At 40.6% G+C, this 25,001-nt stretch overlaps 1 protein-coding gene across 4 annotated transcripts in view; it reads left to right on the forward strand.

The window, feature by feature from the left end:
- Klhl2 (kelch like family member 2) overlaps positions 1–25,001 on the forward strand; it is a 142,521-nt gene that overhangs the window by 43,170 nt on the left and 74,350 nt on the right. The gene's annotated exons all lie outside the window — the stretch shown is intronic.

Here is a 25,001-nt window from a genome sequence, read left to right on the forward strand (position 1 = left end):
TAAAACTTTGAGTTTGAATGTTTTGTTTCATTTATGTCAAAGTTGGAGAATAATTTGAACTAAATGAATTTATAACAATTTAGGTTTTTTCATATGAGATAACAGGAAAAAAAGACATTTTTACCATGATTATGCTTTAATTTAATTTCTTTGTTCTTGAGTAAGTTAAAATTTAACTTGTGTCTAAAGTTTACAAGCAAACTTTATAATCGTTATAAATCTAGGAACAAGAAAACAAAGTTGAAGTCTGCAATGAAGGGAGCTTTTAAGCTTTTATTGATGGGGGTCATAGACACCTTTGAGAATCTGTTGAAACACTGTGGAGAGTTTCCCAAGTGAAGGACACAGAAGCAGATGCATGAACTTCCCTGTACTTTCAGGGAATCCGTGTACCCTTCTGTTCCTCCCTCACTGTTTAAGCACACTTAGCAAACCAAGCATTGTACACATGACTCTAATGCTAGCATGAGGGAGGCCGAAGGAGGAGGATCGTGAGTTCAAGGCTACCCTATTGAGACATACTAAGACCCTGTCTCAGAAGAAGACTGTAGACACGAAAGTATAAATATATGATTGTGTGTATGAGTGTTCATTAAACCCCTGCCCAGGGCTGTTGTTGTAGGCATGCACAGACCATGCCTTGCTTCATACATGAGTGTTGGGATCTGAACTCAAGCTTTCATGCTTGTGCTGCAAGTGCTTGTAACTGCTGAACCATCTCCAGCCCCTCCACCTTATTTTTTGAGAGTGTCTCACTGCACCCAGAGCTCACTGATTTAGCTAGACTCACTGATTTGGTTAGCAAGTGCCAAAGATCCTCCTGTTTCTGCTTCCCCAATGCTTGTGTATTAGTTACTCTTCTGTTGCTATGATAAGACACCATGACCAAAGGCAGCTTATAGAAGAGTTTATTTTGGCTTAACGATTCCAGAGGGATAAGAGTCCATCATGGTGGAAAGGCATGGCAGCAAGTGGCATGCATGGGGGTGGGAGCAGGAAGCTGAGAGTCACATCTTCAACTGCAGAAATGAAGCAGAGAGAGGGAACTGGAAGTGGGCAAGGCTCTGAACTCTCAAAGCCTGGTGACGTACTTCCTCCAGTCAGGCCACACCTCCTGAAGATTCCAGGACCTCCCTAAATGGTGCTACCAACTGGGGACCAGGTGCTCAAATTCTTGAGCCTATGGGGGCCATTTCTCATTCCAACCACTACAGCTGGGGTTGCAAGTGTGTGCCCCTCCTCCATGCCTGTTTTTTTTTTCTTTTTAATATGTGGATACTGGTGATCAAACTCAGGTCCGCATGTTTCTGCAGCAGACACCTTACCAATTAGGTCATCTTCCCAGTCTCTATGAAGAGATTTTATAAATTCAGAAATGTTGACCGGGGCTATAGCTTCCTGGTAGAGCACTTGCCTACAATGTACAAGGCCCTGGGTTCTAGCCCTAGTACCACTGAAGAGAAAAGAAAGAATCAAGACTTTTGTAAGAGGAAAGACAAATTTTTATTACCACAGAGTTACTTAAGACGTGTACTAACATTTTTGGATTCTGAAGTATTTTAACTTTTTCAGGCATTTACTTCTTTGCTGACTTTGTGGTTTTGCTGTAGCCATTTTGACTTCTCAGCTTTTGGGTGTGTTTTGGCTTGCTAAAGTAGGTGTTTTTCACTTGATGTAAGTGTGAGAAACAAAGGTAAAGATGATAATAAATAGTACTGGTGTAAACAAGTGCTCATTCCCACATTAATATTATGAACTTCGGGCTGGAGAGATGGCTCAGCGGTTAAGAGCACTCATTGGCTATTGCAGAAGACCCTGGTTCAAATCCCAGCACCTACATGGTGCCTAACGACCATCTGTAACTCCAGTTCCAGGGGCTCCGACACACTTTTCTGTCCTCTGTGGGCATTACACGACGTGGATATGCTTACATGCAGGCATAACACTCATACACACAAAGTGAAATTTAATAAATAAAAAAATTTAAAAGTATATTATAAACCTTGATTTACAGGCTTTGTTCATAATAACATTTTATCATCTTGGAAGAATTTAAAAACTTGTGTGATAATTTTGAATATGTGAGTTTTAAGCAGTTCATGGAACAACATATTGGAATTATTTCAGACAAGAATATCTCATCTCACCGGGTGTGGTGGCACACGCCTTTAATCCCAGCACTCCGGAGTCAGAGGCAGGTGGATCTTTGTGAGTTTGAGGCCACCTTGGCCTACATAGTGAGTTCCAGGACAGCTGGAGCTACAGGGAGACCCTGTCTCAAAAAGACAAAAAAAGAAAAAAAAAAAAAAAAGAATATCTCATCTCTTTAGTAATGGAACAGAAATTAAAATGAATATTTTTCAGGAGAGCTTTAAAATCAATGATTTGTAATAAACACACCAGATGTTTAGCAGGAACCCAGTGTAGTAGAAAATTCAACATGGTGTGTCCATTTTATTGATGTAGGCCAGATTGTTTGTGAGGTGCTAGAAGTCCTGTTATACAATGTGTTTTACCCACATGGTGGACAACGGGACCAAGTTTGTTGGCATAGTTAAGAAAAATTTTGATTAGGTTCCTAACCTATACAAGGCCATTAAAGTGGGGAAATCATCACTAAGAATACATGTGTTCCTCAGAGATTTCATTTTAACCAAAATATATAAATGTAAAATTGCATATCAATTGTTTGTTTTAAAACTAAGTATGGTGAGTTGACTGGAGAACATATCCTTTCTTACAAAACCATGCCATAAGCACGCATCAACTGTAATTTCCCAGTTTAAACTTTTTTTTATTCTTGAGAATTTCATACATGTATACAGTGAAATATTTATCCGCCTTTTCTCCCATATTGCCCTCAACACACCCGTCTCCCTGCTTCATGTCTTTTTTTCTCTTCTCTTTTCATGTCTTTTTTTTTTTAAAGTACAGTAAGAACTGAGTCACTTAAAAGACGTCTTGTGTCGCCTTTGAATTATACAGTTGCTGTCATTGTTCTTATATCTGATACTATTTCATTGACAGTCACATGTTGATCAAGTCACTCCGAATCAATAAACATGCTTTTCATGGAAACAGTGCTTTTTACAGTCACATTTTCTTTGATTACATGTATTTATTTAAATTACATTATTTCAGTAGCAAGTGCAATTGTCATAAACAGACAGGGAACAAATCTTAATGTGTGAGTTGATAAAGTGCCACTCAGCCGACGGAGCAGGGTGTGTGATGTTGCAGGATGTGCTTTACAGAGGGCAGTAGAAAATGTGGTTGATCAGGTGAGCCGGTCAAGAGAAGGTGGTGGAAAGTGCTTTTGCTTTGTGTATTTCTGTATCTTACGTATAAATATTGAGATGACATTCCCACTAGATGGATATTTATTGTTAAAATGGACATTTAAGGCACCCTGTTAGATCAATGGATATTGATGGGTTATCTGCTAAGTCTTCAATTCTGGTACTACAAAAAATGAACAAGGAGCAGACCTGAGTATACACTTGGACTCAATTGAGACCTCGACTTTGCTCTTTATTTAAAGGTCATGTGACCTTGTTCAAATTGCTTAACTACTCTGAGCCTTATTTTAGGGGGAGGATAATGCTGTTCCTATGTAAGAGCTTGTAGAACTGGTTAGCTAACTGATTTATGTAGACATGAGAAGAGTCAAGATTTCATTGAGATCAGAGTTTGAGACAGAAATGACTGGGGAGGGAGTAGGAGCACCAGCCTGAAGGAGCAGGCACTCAGTGACATTTAAAAAATATTTTACATATTATTTTTATTTTGTGTGTCTGAGTGTATTGCCTGCATGCATGTAAGTGCACCTATGTCATGCAATGCCCGTGGAGTTCAGAAGAGGGCATCAGATCCCCTAGAACTGGAGTTACGGCTGTTAGCTGCCATGTGGGTACTGAGCCATCTCTCCAGTTCCATATCTTTTTTAAATCAAGGCAACACACAGATCAGCTTTAAGGGTTCAAGAGTAACTGACAGATTCAGATGTGAATGAAGTATTGCATGAGGAGTGTCCTGGTGGTGGTGGAGGTGGAAGTGATGGTGGTGATGATGGTGGACGAAGCAGTAGTGGTGGTGGTGGTGGTGATGATATTATGATGATGGTACTGTCAGGGGTGATGATTGTGGTGGTGATGATGGTGATAGTGATGATGGTGATGTTGGATGCTAATGGAGGTGGTGCTAATGATAATGATGGTTGAGGTGGTGGTGGTAGTGATGATGGTGATGACGGGTGGTCGTGATGGTTGTGCTGGTGTTGGTGGCGATGATGATGATAGTGATGATGGCAATGGTGGAAGAGGTGGTGTTGATGGTGATGGAGGAAGTGGTGTTGATGATGGTGATCTAAGAGAAGCTGTTGACGATGGATGGGGGAGGTGCCATTGATGATGGTAATTGGGAAGTGGTATTAATGATTGTGATGGTGAAGGAGATGATGCTAGTAATAGTGATGGTAGAGGTGGAGGAGTAGGTTGTGGTGGTGCTGCTGCTTGAGATAGTCGTAGAAATGGTGCTGATGGTAGAAATGGAAGTGGTGGTGGAGGAGGTTAGGTGGAGGTAGTGGTGTGATGATACCTCTTGAGCAGATGGCAGTGTCTGATCTATGAAGGGCTGCCTTGGTGGGTATGGATTCAAGTCTAGCTCCTGTTTCTAGCTTATTTGGAAAGAGACTCAGTTAAGAATGGTGGGATTCTCATGACTAATGTCAAGTGAATTTGGGATTGTGGAGAATCTTTACCTAGGAGCAGACAGCAAGTACAAGATATGAGACTTGATATGTGAGGTTTTGGGGCTCACATTTTGGCTTAGTAAGTGTTGTATATGTGCTGGATAGCTTCAGTTGTCAACTTGACACACGTGGGAAGAGGGGATCTTCCATTGCCTCCGTTGGATTGCCTGTGGCCATGCCTGTGAAGCATCTTCTGTTGTTTTCAAAAATTATTTATTTATTTATTTTAAATTTTATGTGTGTTTTGCCTGCTTGTGTATAAGTGCATCTGTGTGTGCAAGGCCAGAAGAGGGTGTCAGACCCTTTGGTTCTAGAGTTATACATGGTTGTTAGCTGCTATGTGGGTACTGGAAATCAAACCAGGGTCCTCTGCAAGAGCAGCCAGTACTGTTAACCCTTGAGCCATTTTTTTTTTGTTGTTGTTGTTGTTGTTGTTTTTTGAGACAGGGTCTCCCTGTAGCCCTTGCTAACTTAGAACTTACTATGTAGACCAGAGATCCATGAAGCATCTTCTTAATTGCTAATTGATGTGGGAGGACCCATCCTACTGTGGGCGGTGCTAGCCCTGGGCAGGTGGCCTAAGTTGTTTAATAAGGCAGGCTAAGCACAGGCTAGGGGGAGCAAGTGCAACATTTGTCCATGGTCTGTGCTTCAGCTCTTGCCTTCAGGTTTCTACCCTGAGTTCCTACCCTGGTTCAGCAAGAATGAATTGTGATTGGGAAGTGTAAGCCAAATTAGTCCTTTCCTCCTCAAGCTGCTTTTGGTCAGTGTTTTGTAACGCAATAAAGAAGCAAACTTAGGACAGCATGCTTAGGGAACAACACTCGTAGAACAACAACGTTCATGGCAGACCAGACCATAAACACTGACTTGGTGCATAATGAACTTGGTGGTCTTGGTCACAGTTGGTTTCTGGCTAAATTGGACTGAACTGGAAGATAGGAAGTTTTAAAACTCTGATCCCAAACCAAGTAAGTTATAATAGCATACAACATTATGTTATAATATTATGCTACAATATGACAATATATAATAACCATCAGGGCTTCTTTCTTACACATGATTTGTACCTTTTTATTTCTTAATTATAGGCTATTGAGCTTGGACATTTCTTTTGTCACTCACAGTATTGTTCCTGATGAATTCCAATTTTCAATCAATGATTTATTAAGTATTTATGGCATATTTATTATGTGTCAGGCAGTGTCCTGTCCATTCACAATGCAATGTCAAACAGGAAATCAAGGTCCCTTTCCTGATAGCCTTTATGTTGTAGAGGAGGAGGAGGGACAAGGCGAATGATAAGCCAAGAAACAGGATGATTTTACATTATTGTTGTTCTCCGAGGAGGAGCTGTTAGAACAGGAAGCTGAAGGAAGAGAAGTAGGAGTGATGCAGAGACGGAGGCAGAGGAAAAGGAGGGGGTCGTTTGAGGAGAGTCGATTACGGAGAGAGGGAAGAAAGATGAGAAACAGGTCCAGGTGAAGGAGGCTTTCCTCTGGTGAGAAGGTTGCGTTTTATTCCATTTGTAGGATTCAGACCAGTTGCTATGCAGAGAATGGACTGCAGCGCAGTAGTGAAAGTTGGGAGGTCACCCCCCGGCAGGCTCATGGCTTTCCTTCTTCCCACCATTCACCTCCTCAAGGCAGCTTCCAAGATGACCAGCTCACCTGCCCTGAGCATTTCTTTTTCTTTAAAATTGTAATAAAATTGTAAAAGCTTAAAAAAAAAAAAAAGCTGGGAGGTCATGTATGTAAGTGTTGCAGTAGGCCAAATGAGAGAGCCTGGTGGTTCTGGACTGGGTGCTTGGCATGAAATGGCAAAGAGTGGATAGATTTGGGAGATGGGTGGAGGTAGGGCCAATGAAATTGACTGATGGATTTTCACACAAAGGTACTGCGAGGAGAATGGTCAAGAATGGCCTGAACACTGCACAGATCATAATGCGCTGTTTCAGATAGTGAGGACATGGGATGGGATATGTTTTTGGGGTGGTAGGGATGAGCAGTTCTGCTTTGGCCATATTACCTTTGACCATTGAAGTGGACTTCCAAGTGATGCTGAGCAGGTATTTGACTCATGTGTTGGGAAAGGGTCAGTTTTCAGAGATAGATTTGTCATGTAGGTGGGATGTAGTCATTAAACTGGGTGCCATCACTTTGAGAAGTATTGCAGCTAGAGAATGGAAGTGGGGGGAGAAAGAAAATTAGAGAATGAGAGAAAGAGGAAGAAAAACCTGGCAAATGGAGGAAAACCAATCACAGTGTGGGTGTTCCAGAGCTTGGATGAGCAGATGAGGGAGGCTGAGTAGCCAGTGACATACAAGATAGCTAGGTTTGAATGTTAGTTTTAGAGAAGAACGCGCTTCAAGGAGGGATACTGGGTGTTCCTGTCAGGCCAAGAAAATGACTGGAGAGTGAATTGACCATTGCTGGGTTATCGCCATCAGGGTAGACGTTGTTATAGGCCAGTTAGTCTCGGGCAGTCTCAGTTTATGCTAATTATCTGTTGCCTTGTCTGATTAGTACTTATTTTACTTAGAGTGTTCCAGTGTGGATGGTGAATTACAGGGTCCTACTAGTCTTTAATGACCTCGAAAGCTTTTTAGATGTGATGGTAGGAATGATAATTGAATTGGAGTGGACAGAGGAGACTGCAGAGATCATAGCCCGCTCTCTCAAAGCATTTTGCTGTGAAAGCTGAGAGGGCTAGGCTGGCTCAAGAGGACAGTGGCATAAGGGAGGGGTTATTTTTCAATGTTACTGTCTTAAAGCAAGTTTCTATGACAATCAGAATGACCCGGTGGAGAAGTAGAAGTTGGTAAGACAGGAGAAAGAACCAGAGGATGGCATAATTGGGTAGTGATGGAGTTTCCAGTGAAGAAGTGACAAAGGTTGGGATCTGAAACAAAGTAGAGGGGTTTACCAGGGACGAGATTAAGAAAAGATGCTGCATTAAACCAGAGGAAATGTGACTGCATTTGTAGGTTTGGATGCTGGGAATGTTAGATGTTCTCTCAGCCTGCTTGTATTTATAAAGATGGTGTTGGTAAGGCACCAGCTAAGATGAAGGAAAGGAAATACCAGAGATTTGAGAAGAGACTAATGATGCTAAGTCATCATCTTGGAAGGGATGAATGTGAATTTGCTTGTGAAGCATGGGAGAAAGATCAGGCGTCTTGGAGAATTCACTTGAGATTTGTAGTCCTAATGATCAGCTGGAATGGATGTGTGATTTTCTTCAGTTACATTCAACCATTTATATATAAAATGATAACATAGCCGTTGCTGTGAAGATGCTGCAGAGGAAACTACCAGAGCTGTGCAGCTTAATCCAACAGTCATTTGTTCTTAAGAATTTACAGACTGACAAAGGTTTGAGTCACCCAGCCTGAGCTGGGCTGGGTGACTGGCTGTGTTCCACATTTCTGTCATCGCGTCTAGGAACAAGAACATATGGTAGGCAGTTTAGAGGAGGTGGAAGAAGAGACTGTGGGTACTCAAAAATCGTGTGAACTTCAGACACATTCATCCACTTTAAAGCTGTTAATTTGGGTATATTTGTTGCTTTCTCTGGATGTGTATGATATCAAAAGTTGTCAGAATTTGTGGTGGAGGGGAGAATGGTGATTGGGGTCTTAAAAATCTGGCAGTAAATAAGCAGCAACGACTGTGATGTTCCTAAAAAACCCCACTACAAGGATGAGAGGACACGAGCTTCAAAGGAGCTAGGCTTGAAGAGAAAGGAACCGATAGAGGGAGCAATATCTGCCCTTCAGAAAGCATTGCTGTGGTGTGGATAGTGACTAACAGGTGGGCCAGGGAGTAACTTAAGCAGGTCATAAGAAAGTAGAGAATTCTATTCATGTCTCAGGACAATTACAGATCTAAAGAGTAGAATAGAAAATGGGTTCTAGGAAATTTCCATGTTCTATGAAACTTCGAGTTCTAGATTATGATGTAAAAAGTTTTACTGTGGAGTGAGGTTGTAAGTCTCAACTGGAGGGCCCTGCAATTTTGATTTTCTCTGAATTTCCCAATGGAGATTTAATAATGTGGACCATTTAAAGTTTTAAAAATAATTTCTTTTAGAAGAGATCACAACCATATACTTGATGATGGGTTGTTTCCCCCATGTGCTAGGGCTTGACCCCTTGGCTCATGGGCGTACTAGTCAAGCACTCTACCACTGAGCTGTGTCCGCAACTCCTTGGTTATGTTTCGATTTGAGCTTATTGATAAGTACCATTCCAGATCTGCTCCCCACCTTTGACTCTTGGTCATCTCGACACGGTGACCATTCTTCACTGCTGCTCGAATACAGGAGTTAGAGGCTTCTCTTCCAGATGAACAAAAACATCTACTGGGCAGTTTTGTCAAGTGTTCTTAGTGGCCTCTTAGGACACAATCACTTAAGAGTATAATGCTGCACATTTAAATTGCTATTGAACAACTCAGAAAATAAGAATAAGCCCTTAGAGTAGTTGTCTGCTAGGAAACTTCATGGGCCAGTGGATCCTGGCTAGTTATAGGATCATTTAGAGATCAAGCCTTAAATTTACCATTGGCTTCTAGAATAACCTTGAGTTGGACACTAACCTTTCTGTCTTTCTCAGCTATTAGTAAGGCTGATAATGCTTTGCCACATCATAGCAATGCTGTAGACTGCACCAGTGAAAGATTGCAAAACTACCAAAAGACTCATGAACACTGAGTAGAAATAAGACATAGGCAGCAATCAAAGGCCTTGAGGCTAAGGAAGAAGGAAAACAGTTCATTAAGATTGTCTGGAGTCACTGGGTAGAAAATGGCTCATCTGACCTTTCCTTATATTCTGAATCAGGACATAAAGATGTTTCTGTTAATTAGCTACACGGTTCTCTCCACACAGTGAGTCTTGTGTGTTTGAGTCGGTATGGAGAGATAACACTCTGGGGTTGTTGTTGTACCATGTTATGTGCTTGATTTATAACAGTCTGTTCCATTGGTTTGACATACAGTAGCTGAAGAAAAAGTATTTCTCCCAGCAGAGTGTGTGTAGTGCTCTTGTCTTCTGTTTTACTATGAGATAGAAGATAAGTCCATTGTTAGCGAAAAGTATTTGGTACATGATATGCCTAGAAAACATGTTAAAACTTGAAAAAGAAACCATAAAAATTCCTTGAATCAAACCTTCAGAAAATTAACTATTGCTTGCAGTGTATCAGTGAGGTCCTATCTTAGATGTAGATTATCTGATATTCTAATACGCTGTAATCTTCTCACCTGGTGTTTTATCTCCTTGTGTGGATAGCAATCATGTAGTTTGTTATTATCCAGAGGCATTACATTTTAAATTATTTATAATTGAACAGTCTTGTTGTTTGTGTCTTTTCTCTTTAAGTCTGAATTTGGTAATCATAACTTTGATCAGAGTATTTGACCAACTAGATCATCCATTTTCTAATCATTCCAGTTGTTATGTTTTGTTTCATCTAAGGTAAGAGAACATCATGTGAAAATCTTAATTTAAATTTGGGTGGAAAGGCTGTTTCAGTCAGCTATCTGAAGAAAACCTAAAATCCTTTTTATAATGACATCTTTTAAAAATATTTTATTATTATTATTATTACTATTATTATATCTTTTTGAGACAGTTCTAGGTAGCTCCAGCTGACATGGAACTCACTATGTGGACCAGGCTGGCTTCACAGAGATCCACCAGCCTCTGCCTCCTGAGTGTTGGGATTAAAGGCATGCGCTACCACGGCTGGCTTTTATTATTATTTTTATTTTATGTATATGAGTGTATTGCTTGTGTGTAGGTAGGTGCACCCATGTTGCGCAGTGCCCGCCAAGGAGGTCAGAAGAAGGCATTGGATTCCATGGAACTAGAGTTACTAATGGTTGCTAGCTGCCTTGTGGGTGCTGGGAATTGAACTTGGGTTCTCTGCAAGATCAGCCGTGCTCTTAACTACTAAGCCATCTCTCCAGCCCCTATAACGGCATCTTATAAAATATGGTGGGTGCTCTAGATTGCTCCCTTGTTGCTGTGATTAAACAAATCACAGTCCATCATCAAGGGAAGCCAGGGCAGGAACTCAAGGCAGGAACTGAAACAGAGATCATGGAGGAATGCTGCTTACTGGCTAGTTCTCAGGCTTGTTCAGCTGCCTTTCCTTCTGCCACCCAGGCCCACCTGCCCAGGGATGACACAATGTGCTGGGCACTCCTATATCAATTATCAGTCAGGAGACTGCCCCACAGACATGCCCACGGGCCAATCTGTTGGAAGCAATACCTCAACTGAGGCTCCCTCTTCCAGATGATTCTAGTTTGTGTCAAGTTGACAAAAAATAACCAGTACTTGTGGATGTCAGACTTGAAGTGTTTTTAAGTCCTTGTTTGGGGCATAGCTGGGTACTTCAGAAGCTTTTACAATTAAGTCACTTTTAGCTTTGTGTCATTCAAACATGTAATCTCAAGATATCCACACAGTTGGGTCATTCTGAGATTCATGTTTTCAGTACATTTATGTGGTACATAAGAGGTCTTTATCTTGATGGATAGAAAAACTACATTGATTATGACATTACATATACTTTCTTAATTTTTAAAAAATATTTGTTATTTTTATTTATGTGTATGAATATATTGCCTGCATGTATGTAACTGCACCTGTGTTGTACAATGCCTGCAATGGGAAGAGGAGGGCACTGGATCCTCTGGAACTAGAGTTAATGAGCAGCTGTTAGCTGCTATGTGGGTGCTGAGAATCAAACCTGGGTCCTTTGCAAGAGCAGCCAGTGCTCTGAACCATGGAGCCATCTCTCCAGCCCTAACATTGCATATTATTACAGTGCTGTAGTAATTTGAGCAGTGATGAGGACATAGAAATGAAAGGTCGTAATAGATGGACCTTTTTCTTACTCTTTGATTTGTGCTTCATGCTGTCTGTGTATGGAGCCTGCGTGTATAATAGCACATTTGGACCAGCCTGGTTTTCAGTGTCAGGGGTGTAGGTGGTGAGGATCTGCAGTTCAGTTATTTGTGGTTCTGGCATGATAAGTTTGAGATCAGCCAAATTTTTGTAAGCCCTAGCGTTATTGACATATGCGGTTTAGAACTAGTATGACCTTTGAACCTTCATGTTTTTATTTTGTTTGTTTTTGAAACAGGGTCTATCAGTAGCCCCAGCTGGCCCGGAACTTTCTATGTAGACCAGGCTGATCTTTATCTCCCAGAAACCCACCTGCTTCTGCCTCTTGAGTGAACTTTGGTGCTTTTTTTTTTTTTTTTAATAGTTTAAATTTTATTTGTGAGTTCGAGACCAGCCTGGTCTACATAGTGAGTTCCAGGACAGCTGGGGCTACAAGGAGACCCTGTCTCAAAAAGACAAAAAAAAAATATTTTTTATTTTTATGTATATGAGTTTATTGCTTGAATGTACGTAGGTGCACCCATGTTGTGCAGTGCCCGAGAAGGTCAGAAGATTGCGTCAGATCCCCTGGAACTGGAGTTAACGGGTAGTTGTTAGCTGCCATGTAGGTCCTGGGACTCGAACCCAGGTCCTCTGCATGAGTAGTTAGTGCTCTTAACTGCTGAGCCATCTCTCCAATCTGAACTTTGATGTCTTAATCTCATTGATATGCTAGTAAAATTCCTGTGCTTTTGATAATCTGGTTGAATTGTACTTGTGCCTTCCCTTAGGATATGTAATCTTTGAAAAAGTCACTGTGAAAATAGAATATACACTAACATGAATTCACAGTGTTAGTGATCAGTGTGTGTGTGTGTGTGTGTGTGTGTGTGTGTGTGTGTGGTCCAGAAGTCATCATTGGGTGTCTTCCTCTGTCACTCTCCACCTTGTTTTTTGAGACAGGCTCCCTCAGTGAAACTGGAGTTCACCAGTTGGTCAAACTCACTGGCCAGTGCAGCCCTAAGATCCACCTGCCTCACTTCCCAGTGCTAGGATTGCATGTGCATGCCCAGCTTTTCATGTGGGTGCTGAGGCTCTGAATTCAGTTCCTCATGATTATACAGAAACTTTACCAACTGATCCACCTTACCAACCTCTTGTACACAGAATGTTTTTGTTCTTGGTTTACTTTAAATTTTGGATTCTACTAGAGAAGATTGCTATATTCCATTAAATTTTGGTTTTGTGGTTTATAATGCCATCTGTTGACTTCTGGCTAATCTCTTAGTGTAGTTTTTTTGTTTCTGTTTTTGTATTTTCATGATGCTGAGGGTTGTGCACAGCATCTCTTGGATGCATGCAGTGTAAGTGCTCTCCCACTCAGCCACATCCTTAGCCCTTACTGTGGATTTTAAGTGCTCATTTTTTTTCCTTAGGTATACTCTAGATATTAACTGTTCAGTGTGGAGACTTTTAATAAATGTATATGCCTATTAACTTATGGCAAAACCAATATATTGAATGTCTAGAACCTCAGGCATTTTCCCAGTAGACGTCTCACTCCCTTCCTGGTTAACCATTTCGACAGTTTCTATTACAGTAGTTTTTGAACTTTGTATAAACAGACTCATCCAGCATGTTTTGTTTTTGTTTGTTTTGAGGCTATCTTCTACCCCACAGTGTCATCTTTGTAAGATTCATTATGCTGTTGTATTTCAGTAGTTTGTTCCTTCTTTCTTTGAAAGATTTTTTAAAATTATTTTTATTTTACGTTTAAGAGGTATTGCCTACATACATTTAAGTGCACCCATGTTCTACAGTGCTGGAGAAGGTCAGAAGAGGGCATCGGATCCCTTGGAACTGCAGATTTGCCTGCATGTATGTAAGTGTACCCATGCATGCAGTGTTCACGGAGGCCAAAAGAGGGTGTTGAGTCCCCTGGAACTGGAGTTAACAGGGGGTTGTTAGCTGCCATGTGGGTGCTGAGAATTGAACCCAGGTCCTCTGTAGAAGCAGCAGTGTTCTCAACTGCTGACCCAGCTCTCCAGCTCCATGACAGGGGTCAACTCTTTATTTTTGGTCTTTTTGAGACAAGGTCTCCTTATGGCCCCAGCCGGCCTGGAACTCACTATGTAGACAAGGCTGGCCTGCATCTCACAAAGATCTGCCTGCTTCTGCCTTCTGAGTGATGGGACGAAAGGTGTGAGCCACTACACCATCCCTGGCTCCTTCTTTCTTGCTGAGTGTTACATTGTACGTACTTACTATATAATAGCCATGTTTGTTAAAAGTTTCAGGTATTACAAATAAAACTTGAGCAATTTGATGGGCAATGCTGAGGATAACATACGCTATAATTAAACTTTTGTTCAGGTCAGAAAAGCTGTCAGTAAGATGGATGAGTAGAGTTAATTTCCTATAAATTAGACTCTTATTTGATTTTTTGCTTAACTGGTGCTTTCTATGTATTTGTTACTTTTTATTTCTTTAGCAATAATATAATCTTATAGCCTTTTATATCACACATTGATTTTGAACACAAAGTTGGGGGATGGTGTATGAATATTTATTACAGACAGTTCAGAGGAGAGAATATAAGTTCTGGTGAAAACTAACACAAACCTATTTCCTTTTTAAAATATGTATTTGTTTCTTCAGGTGCCTGTGCACGTGTGTGTGTGTGTGTGTGTGTGTGTGTGTGTGTGTGTGTGTGTGTAATCTGAGCTCTGTGATGATTGATAGATTTGTCTATTTTGTTAGTTGCCATAATCCTAGAATGTAGATTATAAGTCAGTACAGTGCATATGTGGATGTTTGATACAAATTTGTTAAATGAGTAATGAGTTCCGTCTAGTCCTTGTTAATCAAATGAGTAAATGCTATGTCCCAAAGAGGTGTACAAGCCAAGCCATCAAGAGGTCCTAATCAGAATGAGACAGGAGGAGGAGAGTGTGAACACAAGCATTCCTCAGGTTTTGGGCAGGACCCTGGGCAGGACTCGGTGTCCAGGAGAAGTACTCAGAGTGCAGCTAGGTGGAGTCAGGTGACGGGTGTCTTGTAGGAGAAAGATCCTCATGTGGGAAGAGGGGCAGTTGGGCTGGAACGGTGTGTCATAATGCTAAGGCCACATTGGCAGGGGCATAAAGTCAGCTAGCTGCTTAATTAGTCCCAGACATTGTTAGAGACAGGATTGGATTCAGATCCAGGCCTGGCAGACCTGAAGGGCAGGAGCCAAGCTCTCATTAAGACATCTGTAGATAGCCGGGCGCTGTGGAGCATGCCTTTGATCCCAGCACTTGGGAGACAGAGGCAGGTGAGATCTTTGATAGTTTGAGGCTAGCCTGGTCTACATAGTGAGTTCCAGGAGTTCCAGGCTAGCTGGGGCTACAGAGAGACCCTGTCTCAAAAAGACAAACAAACAAACAAAACCCCAGTAGATCATTTCCTGTCTTTACTTACGTTCTCTGTACGCTAGGAGAAATGAAGCATGTGAAAATGTCCAACTGTTTTTTTTTCTTTTTTCTTTTTTAATTTAAATTAAGTGATTTTTTTTTTTTTTACTTGTTTGTTTTTTTGAGACAGGGTCTCTCCATAGCTCCATCTGGCCTGGAAGTGGCTTTGTAGACCAGGCTGGCCTTGATCTCATAGAGATATGCCCGCTTCTGCTTCCCACATGCTGGGTGGGATTAAAGGTGTACACCACACACCTGGCTCATGATTCTTTAAAATTTATTTTTGATTGATTGATTTTTACTGTACGTGTATGAGTGTTTTGCCTACATGTATTTACATACATGTGCATGCAATGCCCAAGAGGACATCCTATTCCTTGGATCTGGAGTTATGGACAGTTGGTAGCCCTCATGTGGGTGCTGGGAACTGAACTGGGTCCTCTGCAAGAGCAGCCATGCTCTTAACTGTTGAGCCATCGCTCCAACCCTGTTTGTTTTTTCTTTGTGTGACTTGTGGTCTGTTAAGCTTTTCTAGCGTCACTGTTTTCTACTTAAAGCTTTGTGTCTATTTCATTTTATAATATGATTATGTGTTATAGAAAATATTTTAGAAGTTTTATTTCATTGCATTTGTTTTACATATTTTGTGGTGCTGGAAATTGAGCCCAGGGCCTGGCAAATGCTAAACAAATACTATACCATGATGCTATATCCACATCCCAGAGAAATGTTAATTGTTTTCAAAGTCATATTAATCTTGGTGCCTGGTTTGTTTGCACTTGCCTGTGACCCCACTACTTGGGAGACTAAGGCAGGTGGGGTGTAGTTGAAGGTCATCCTGGGCTACTTAGCAACTCCAAAATGTATTTTTCTTTATTATTTTGGCTGTAAAACATTTTTATCATGTTGATTTACAATAATTGAGTCAAATGTTACCACATTCTTACATGCTTTTCCTATGAGTATAAGTTATGAACACCACAGCAGACTTTATTGATAAAGCCTATCCTTGTTTTCCCCCTATTTTCTCAGAGTACATTCCAAGAAATATACCTCTAAGGTCAAAGCTTCTAAGTCTCACATATGTTTTTGAATCAATGTGACATATTTACTTCCTAAGCGAGTTGACTAGTTTATCCTCATAGCAAAACTGTGCTAGGTGCCAACTTACTCTTCCTTGACCTGAATGTATGTGTGTGTTTAAATTATAGCAATAGCCATAAATTGCTTTTTCATTGTTTTAATTTATATGTATTTGATAACTAATGAAACACTTAAAACAGTTCCCATTTCTACATACATACAGTTCCAAGCCTGGAACTTGGTTATAGCCCAGGCTGACCCAGAACTTGGTAGATCGCCCAGGCCAGCCTAGAACTGGCTATATAGCCCAGGCTAACCTGAAACTTTGTGGTGATCCTGTTCTACTGCCTCTTCTTCCCAAGTGTTAAGATTACAGGTGGACACCTGATTACCTCTTTCAATATTTCAAGTGTTTTTATTATTATATATTAATAATACATATATTATTCATGTGTATATTTATATGTACTATAAATATACAAGCATACATATATTTATAATAGTAGTTACATATATTATACATATGCTGATTATACATAATAATGGGTTTCATTTTAAGAGTATTTGATCAAAAATGAAAGTCTCAAAAAGACCAAGGAAAAGAAAGCATGAATGGTCTAGGACAGAACATAATCTTGTGAGGGAAGAGAACAAATAGTATCGCCATGGATTAATGATCAATTCAAGTCCAGGGGAAAAAAAAAACTAGCATTGAATTAGAGCTAATATGTTAATGTGGCCATGGGCCAGGCTTTGTGTCAGGTGTTTGATAGACTTGAATTTTTTCAACAATGCTCCAAGCAAGGTAGGCGCTGCCCTCACTGTACATCAGAGCCACTGTGGGAGAAACCTTGGCTTGCCAGCGGTGGAAATAGTAGCCCCAAGAAGGACAGCGTAGGAGGGGCTTGCAGACTGCTGGAGGGCTGCATCGCCCAGACTTCTGCATCCATCTTTGTCTTTCCATCGTCTTGATTGTCCCATTGGAAGTTCCATCAGTTAAAGATAGAGTCTGCCCAAGAGTCTCAAACTTTAAATGCCTCGGGGAGGAATTTGCTCTGGAGGGATTTGCAGCATTAACTATAATGTGAGCTAATTAAAAAAAAAGTTTTTTGGACTCTGCTGGCAGTAGGTATCTCAAGGGATAGAGCTTGGGTAAGGTTGTATTGGGAGGAGGAAGTCAAGGTAGGTGTATTTAGGGTGAAAGGTTTAGAGGGTGGAGAGTCATGATTGGCCACACAGAGCAGAGGGTTGGTACCTGACTGAGGCATCCAGTTTTGAGAGGTAGAACTGTGACCAAAGAGATGACAGGATGCCAAAGGCAGACACTTCCTATTTCTCTACTATATGGGTCCAGCCCTATATCCCAGAAAGAGGAAGGCACTCTTCCTGTTTCTCTCACATAGCCAATACCCTGCTGAGGTCTCTGCGGTCAGGTGATATTACTGTGCTCGGTGATGCTATAGCTTATGGCCGTTTTGTATCTGTAAGCAAGCAGTGAGTCTTAAGCAGCCTGTTGAGAAGATAAGCTTGTGGAGCATGACTTATTTATAACCAGGAACTGAATGCAGATTTTAGGAGATGTATTTTAGTGAAAATTACTAATTTATTTCATTATGAGATTTTGTGTGTGTGTGTGTGTGTGTGTGTGTGTGTGTGTATGTCCCTTCGTGTGTGTATATCCATGCACGTGAGGGTGAGCTTCATGTACGGAAGCCAAAGCTCAACATGTTGAGTGTCTTCCACAGTCACTGTCCACCATTGTTGTTTTGAGACAGAGTCTCTGTTGAACCTGTTCACTCTCTGGCTGAACCTAGAGTTCACCAATTCAGTCAAAGCAACTGGCCAGCAAGCTCCAGGGATCCTCCGTCTCTGCCTCCTGAGTTCTGGGATTACAGATGTATGCTGCTGCACATGACTAATGCATGTATGCATATAGTTGGGCCCTGGGAGATTGAACTTGGGTCCTTATGCCTATGTGATAAGCACTTTACCCCTGGAGCTGCCTCCCCAGTTCTCAAAATGGACTCTTGCAGTCCAACAGCATGTAGCTTCTTCAGATGTGGAGATAATGTCACCCCTATGCGCAGCCGTTAGACAACTATTCCTTTGTTTTCAGATCTTTCCGGGCACTTTAAACAAATAGATGCATCTGATATAAACATAAATGGTTGGAAAATAGATAAAGACTTACATTTTAGTAGTGCACTTATGGTGAAATTTACAGTGATTTAACTGTCAGTTTCATATATGTGGGGACATCTTCTATATGGACTGCACAGAACCTTGCTAACAGACTTATAATGGTTCAGGATCTAAAAGGCTTACTGTATAAATTATTTCCCCCGATGGAGTAAATGCCCAAGCTGAAAATAAACTGCAGATCCTAATAGCCAAGCTGAAGAAATGTAGTTGTCTGGGCAAAGCATCTTATGTGTAATTTGGCTTGTCAACGATGTGAAGCGGATGACAGCATCTTACTTTAAAATGTGCAGCTGGTGTAAGAGTGCCGCTGAGATGCGCATTGTTTGGCTTGGGTGTCCTTGTCTAGCCTTCCACTTGTCTCTGCTAATCAGTACCCCCCCTTCTTTGTTCATTACTGGAAGCATCTTCTGAGCATAGGAGGCATAGCCTTTAATTTGTCTCCATGTGTTGAAATCAGCCTATCCAAATGAAAAAAATTATTTTATGAAATGATGGCATTTGAAGTTGTTTATTTAATTAGCTGCCGTATAATGTTTAAGATGCTGCTGCTCACATGGGAAGAACCCTAGAACCTCCTTAACACTCTATAGAATGCTGTGCTCTGGTGGAAGGCCTTTGGCCCCATGGTGTTCAGAGGACAGACCAAAGTCGGGCAGTCCATGGGGAGTATGTGGGTGAAGGTCATGGGGAAGTACGTTTCATAAACAGCTTCCCTCACTCACTGTCTTATTTCTTGAGGTTCAGAAAGGCATTCTTCCACTTGCTTCTTCCTGACTTACAAAAGAAGTATATGACCATTCTGATGGTACATGTCCACTAGAGAACAGTAGGAACATATTGCAAACAAAATAAGTAAGTAGAAAACTCTTGTATCACCAGTAACTGGAGGTAGTCTCTGCAAGCAGTTTCCCTCTAGCCCTACCCTACCTTTGTATTTATGTACACATATATTTATTTTTAAAAGCCAGATGCTGTGTGTGGTGGTGCATGCCTTTAATCCTAGCACAATAGAGAGGCAGAGGCAGGGAGATTTTTGTGAGATTGAGGTCAGCCTGGTCTACATAGGGAGTTCCAGACCAGCCAGGGCTATCCAGTGGGACTGTCTCAAAAGTAAAGAAATAAAAAATGAATCTTTTGTTTTTAAAGGGGCCGTACTGTATATTCTGTTTAGAAACTAGCTTTTTTCTTATGATGAATATAATCTGAGAGAATGATGGAAGGGGGTAGGGATGAAGTGGTCTGTTGTATCTTCACAAAGGTGATCCAAGTCAGCTCAGAAACTGGTCACTGTAGTGCTGGCTTGAGTTAAGAGGTCAGGCTGAGAGGATTTGATATAGGACCAAAGAAGAGGTCCATACAAACATATTCCTAAAAATAGTGTGATTGTGGCCAAGCAGAAATTCCAAATTATATCTGTCTTAGAAGGCAACAGCAAACTGATTTCCCTTTAAGTTGATTGATTTCTGAGGTGCCCAGGTATTCGTCTAGGACCTGAGACTACAGTAAGGGATAAAGCAGGTGTGATCTTAGCATTTCTACTCCACAGGGAGAGAGACAATCACCATGGGGACAGATACATTGGCGTAACGGTACCCACAAGTGCTGTTAGTAACTTGCAGGGACTGAGCCTGTAGGGAGGATGCCAGGGTCTGAGTGGAGAGGCTCAGGGTTGATGGAATTCAGCTGAAGGAAAGGCTATAGGAAGAAGCAGCCTTCACCTACTGACATTTCTCCTGGAGGCTCACACATTTCAGAGGTAGATTTTGGCTTTGAGACTGCCACCTTCCCTCTGTGTATATGGTATATGAGATGCAATCACTCTTACACTCTCATCATTTGGATCTATGGAAAACCATAATTGCTTTCTTTGATGTTTCAGAACATACTGAGGGATCTTACAATGCCTTAGGGTTATTTTTCTCAATCTCAGAGTTAGTACCAATGAAGCATGAGTAAATGGAAATTTCCCGTTAGATAAACGACAGGCAGCTGAATCCTACTTCACATATGAGATATTGCTGAGGCTGAAGCTCAGTGGAGAGCCTAGCACATGTGAGGTTTCCATTTGAATCCCCAACCTCCATTCCCCCAAAAGTTTCACAGTTCTGCTTCCCTGCTGTAGAAAGCTCAGAAAAATATATTTTAGAAATGTAAATGTATTTGTTGGATCTTTTAATGACAAGATGCTTTCTTAAAAAATGTTATTTATTTTTATTTTATGTGCATGATGTTATGCGTGAATGTGGTTAAGTGCACCTGTGTCATCATCGAAGCCCTGGAAACTGGCGTTACACATGGTTTTTAGCTGCCATGTGGGTGCTGGGATTCCAACCTGAGTCTTCTGCAAGGGCAGCCAGTGCTCTTAACCACTGAGTCATCTGTTTCTCCAACCCCAATGACAAGATGCTTTTATGATCAATAGCAATTAAGAAATCACCTCTTGGACTAGAGACTCAGCTGTTAAGAGCACTGGTTACTCTTGCAGAGGACCCTAGTTTGGGTCCCATCACCTACATGGCAGCTAACTATCTGTAATTCCAGTTCCAGGGGTTCTGATACCCTCTTCTGGCCTCCATGGGCATTGCATGCATGGGTACACCTATATACATGCAGGCAAAACACTCTTACACATAAAAATAAATACCCCACCCCATTCCCCCAAATCATCTCTTAGCTGTTTCCTACCACTGAGGAGGCTGGAGCAGGAAGATCACAAGTTTGAGGCCAACCTGGGCTAGGTGGAGGGACCCTGTCTCAAATAAAGAAACCACTGCTTTTCATTGCTAGGTGTTTCTTGTCTTGTTACCAATGCACACTTTACTTGCTTCAGGAGAAAATAAACCATGGGGTTAGGATAGACCCATCTTCTCTTTCCCTGATATGTAAAATCCCAGGATTCAGAATGATAGCAAATATTGAAAACTTAGAATGTTGTCTCATTTCACAAGTCAGTATTTTCCAAGTTATAAACATTTGCATGCTACCTTCAGGATTTTGCTATGCGTTCTGTATTGTGAATCCTAATAAATGTTTAGTGCATTTCTCTACATTGGGTTAATTTTTACTTAAATACATTAACTTGTGAAAGAATGTTTATATAATAGAAATAAATAGAAGGTAATTTTAAAATGCATTCCTGTTTACGTTTTCTAAAATTGTAAATTTTATCTATCATCCATCTATCATGTATCTGTCTGGCCATCTATCTGTCTATCCATCTATCCATCTATCCATTGGTCCATCCATCCATCCATCCATGCATCATGTCTTTTTGAGACAGGGTCTCCCTATAGCCCCAGTTGGCCTGGAACTCACTATGTAGACCAGGCTGGTCTCAGTCTCATTTCACAGAGGCCTGCCTCTGCCTCCCGAGTGCTAGGGTTATAGGTGTGCACCACCGTACTTGGCTTTAAAATTTATTTTTATGTACATGTGTCTGTTTGTGTACACACCTGCATGCAGGTGCCTGAGAATGGCAGAAATGAGCATTGGATCCCTTGGAGCTAGAGTTATAGGCAATTGTGAGTCACCTGCCATGGGTGCCAGGTAGCAAACTCTGGACCTCTGTAAGAATAACAAGTATTCTTAACCACTGAGCTGTCTCTTTAACCCGTTTTTTTTTTTTTTTTTTTTTTTAGGGTGGAGTGTTGAGTCAGGGTCCCCCTGCAGCCCCAGCTGGCCTGGGACTCACTATGTAAACTAGGCTGGCCTTGAAGTCACAGAGATCCATCTGCCTCTGCCTACCTAGTACCCCTAGTTTACATGCTTAGCCATGAACACAAGAGTATCTGTGTGCCATCTGAAGTAGTTATGCCCATTTGGGCTTATATTGCTCACATAGCAGGTTTGAATTGTCCCCACATCAGATGTATGGCCTTAGGTGGGTTATAAAACCTCACCAAACCTCTGTATTTACATGTGTATAATGGGGATGATGATATATTATTGCCTGTCACGTGCTTAGCTCTGAGTCTGCTGTGGTGCTCAGTAAATGGAAACAACTATGAAAGTATTATTGGAGTGATTATTGTACTTAACACTCTGCTGAAAAGAATAACATGAAATATTTAGAAATTATACAAGAACTTCCATTCTGTGCCTAGAGATGGGCCTGAAGGCACTAGAGTGGTAGACAGAGTTGGCCAATTTGATTATATTCCCAGCTTTCCATGGCATGACTGTATGAACTAGACATTCTCTTTAATTCCACTAGAGTTTGGTGTCTATGTCAAACACATTAAGAGGCTTGAGTGACTTGATCCCAAGGTGCACAACTCACAGCCGACTGAGTGGTTTTGTTAATGAGGTGGGGTTTATTTGAAATCTGAGCCTCTTTGATTATGTTTTAACTGGCTATTGAATTCATGAAATAAGTTAGGTAGTTGGTGTGGCCCTAGCAGCTTTCCTGTTGGCATTATGAGTGACAGATGGTCACCAGACATCATGTTAACAAGCTGGGCCAGTTTTTGAGGCTGTATGTAATTAATTACGTAATTGTGAGCTCCTACAGTTTGATGCTAGTAAAATTATCTCACAAACTAAAGCATTTTTGAAAGATTTACCAGCCAAATAAAAATAGTAATAAACATTTTGTACATTTGCCTTGCATTTATATTTAATGTATGTATGTATGTATGTATGAAATCCACATTGCCATCCATAAAAATCTGTATGTGAATTTCTAACCATGGGGGGTGGATCTTAGATGGTTATATACATAAACGTGAGTGTGTGCTATGTCTGTTAGAATAATATACACAGATCACTTATTTTTTCACCTAAGTATATATTTTAGAAACTCTCCATTTGTATGGTTTCTTTTTTCTTTTGAATGACTAGAAAGCATTCCACTGAATGGCTGATAATTATTTAACTTGTTTCCTTATGATTCAGGTTTACCCCCTAACTTCCACTCTTACCCACAATAATTCTGTAGTGAGCATCGTGTGAGAGGGGATTGTGTGCACGTGTCAGTGGATCAGTAGGTTAAATGGCTGAATTGGGTGGTTATGTGCATTGATAACTTTGGTTGAAATAAAGTTTTTTATGGAAGTTTGCCTGGTACTTACTCCCATCGGCAGTGTGGAAGGAGCCCGCTTCTGCTCAACTACTTTTCCTTCCTGTCTGCTGTGTTTCCAGTTTGGATTCTGTTATTCTGTTGAGCTGCACTATGTCATCACTGGGGAAATGCTGATTAGATGGGTGATTGTTACTGTTTGTGCAAATTTCAGAGAGTAAATATTACACCAAAGACCACTTTCTAAACTGTATGTGTTTGCTGAATTAAATGGCTACACTGTTAAGCATCTTGGAGCATGGTTTTTACGTTGCTTCAGAGCACAATTACACCAGCATAGAAAATTGCTCTAATGTGAAGGTGATCAACAAATTAAAGCCTTCCGTGGAGAGTCATTCTCATAACATAGTGAACAGTGCTGTACGTACCATTTGGAAAGTCAGTCTGGAACCACATTATTTACACGTTGATTTTCTTACATTATCTCTAAATGTTCTTTTCATGTTTTCAGAGAAAATTAATAGTCGTTAAAGGACTTGAGCTAAAACATAAAAGTTACCCTCTTGGTCTTTAATTCTGTTACTATGTGCTTGTGTATAGCACATATATGTGTGTGTGCTATGCACACACACACAGCCTCTGGATTCTAGAGTGAAAACCTCAGTGCTTCATGTGTGAACATCAGGGTAGCATGTGATACAAAAAAATAAAATAAAAAAGCAAGGTGTTCTTTCTTTTCCAGATTTAATCTTATTACCCAGATATAGGAAAATCATAAAAGATATCTATAAACACTTTTTCTCTTTGGGCTGCAGTGTAGTGCATATTAAAGTAACATAAATAATAAAATAAAGTAGCTTTTTTTACAGGCCCTCTGCTACAGTCCCAGCCCTTCTAAAATAAGCCCCGAAAGAACTTCGGAAGTTATTTTTATGCTAATGTCATCTTTTCTAAAATTGACCATTGTTCTAATAGCTGACTTTTTGGGGGGGGGGCGGGTGGCTTTATAAGAACAGCAGGAATTCCTTAACTTTTTAAATGGAGTTTTCTTCCTTAATTTGACTATCAAATATGGTCTTTAACATGTACCATCCTAATTCACTTACAAAGAGAAATGTTTCCTTTATTGACCCTTTGAAAGAAGCTGAAATGTTGGTTAGTATTTATAGTGAATATTGTAGTTAAATCCCTCAGAATAGCCTGTAATTAATGTTAAATTGCTTGGAGTTACTCGAACGCATATTTAAGAATTATTATACGCTTAAGAATTATTAGGCAATTGCCTTTTATGTTTTCCTTCTTAGCATATATATTATATTCTAGAGAAATTGCTTGTAGCTAGAGACTTATGTTGAATTTAAAATAGTTCGACCCCCAAGGAAAGTAGTTTGTTGTGTTAGTCTGGTAGTGGAAACTTAAGCCTTCTATAGGATGTAGTTTTCTTGTAATATGTATTTCTCTGGTTCTGTCCTTCTTCACAAATACTGGAAACTCATGACTGCTTGCACTAAAGGAACCAAAGAATTTTCATTGAAAATGAATGCTAGCAGTTTTTCAAAATTTATCTTTATTTTATGTGTATGAGTGTTTTGTCTGCATA

The sequence above is a fragment of the Nannospalax galili genome, unplaced genomic scaffold (assembly GCF_000622305.1).
Source record: "Nannospalax galili isolate Female #2095 unplaced genomic scaffold, S.galili_v1.0 scaffold1491, whole genome shotgun sequence".
NCBI classification, from domain to species: Eukaryota; Metazoa; Chordata; class Mammalia; order Rodentia; family Spalacidae; genus Nannospalax; species Nannospalax galili.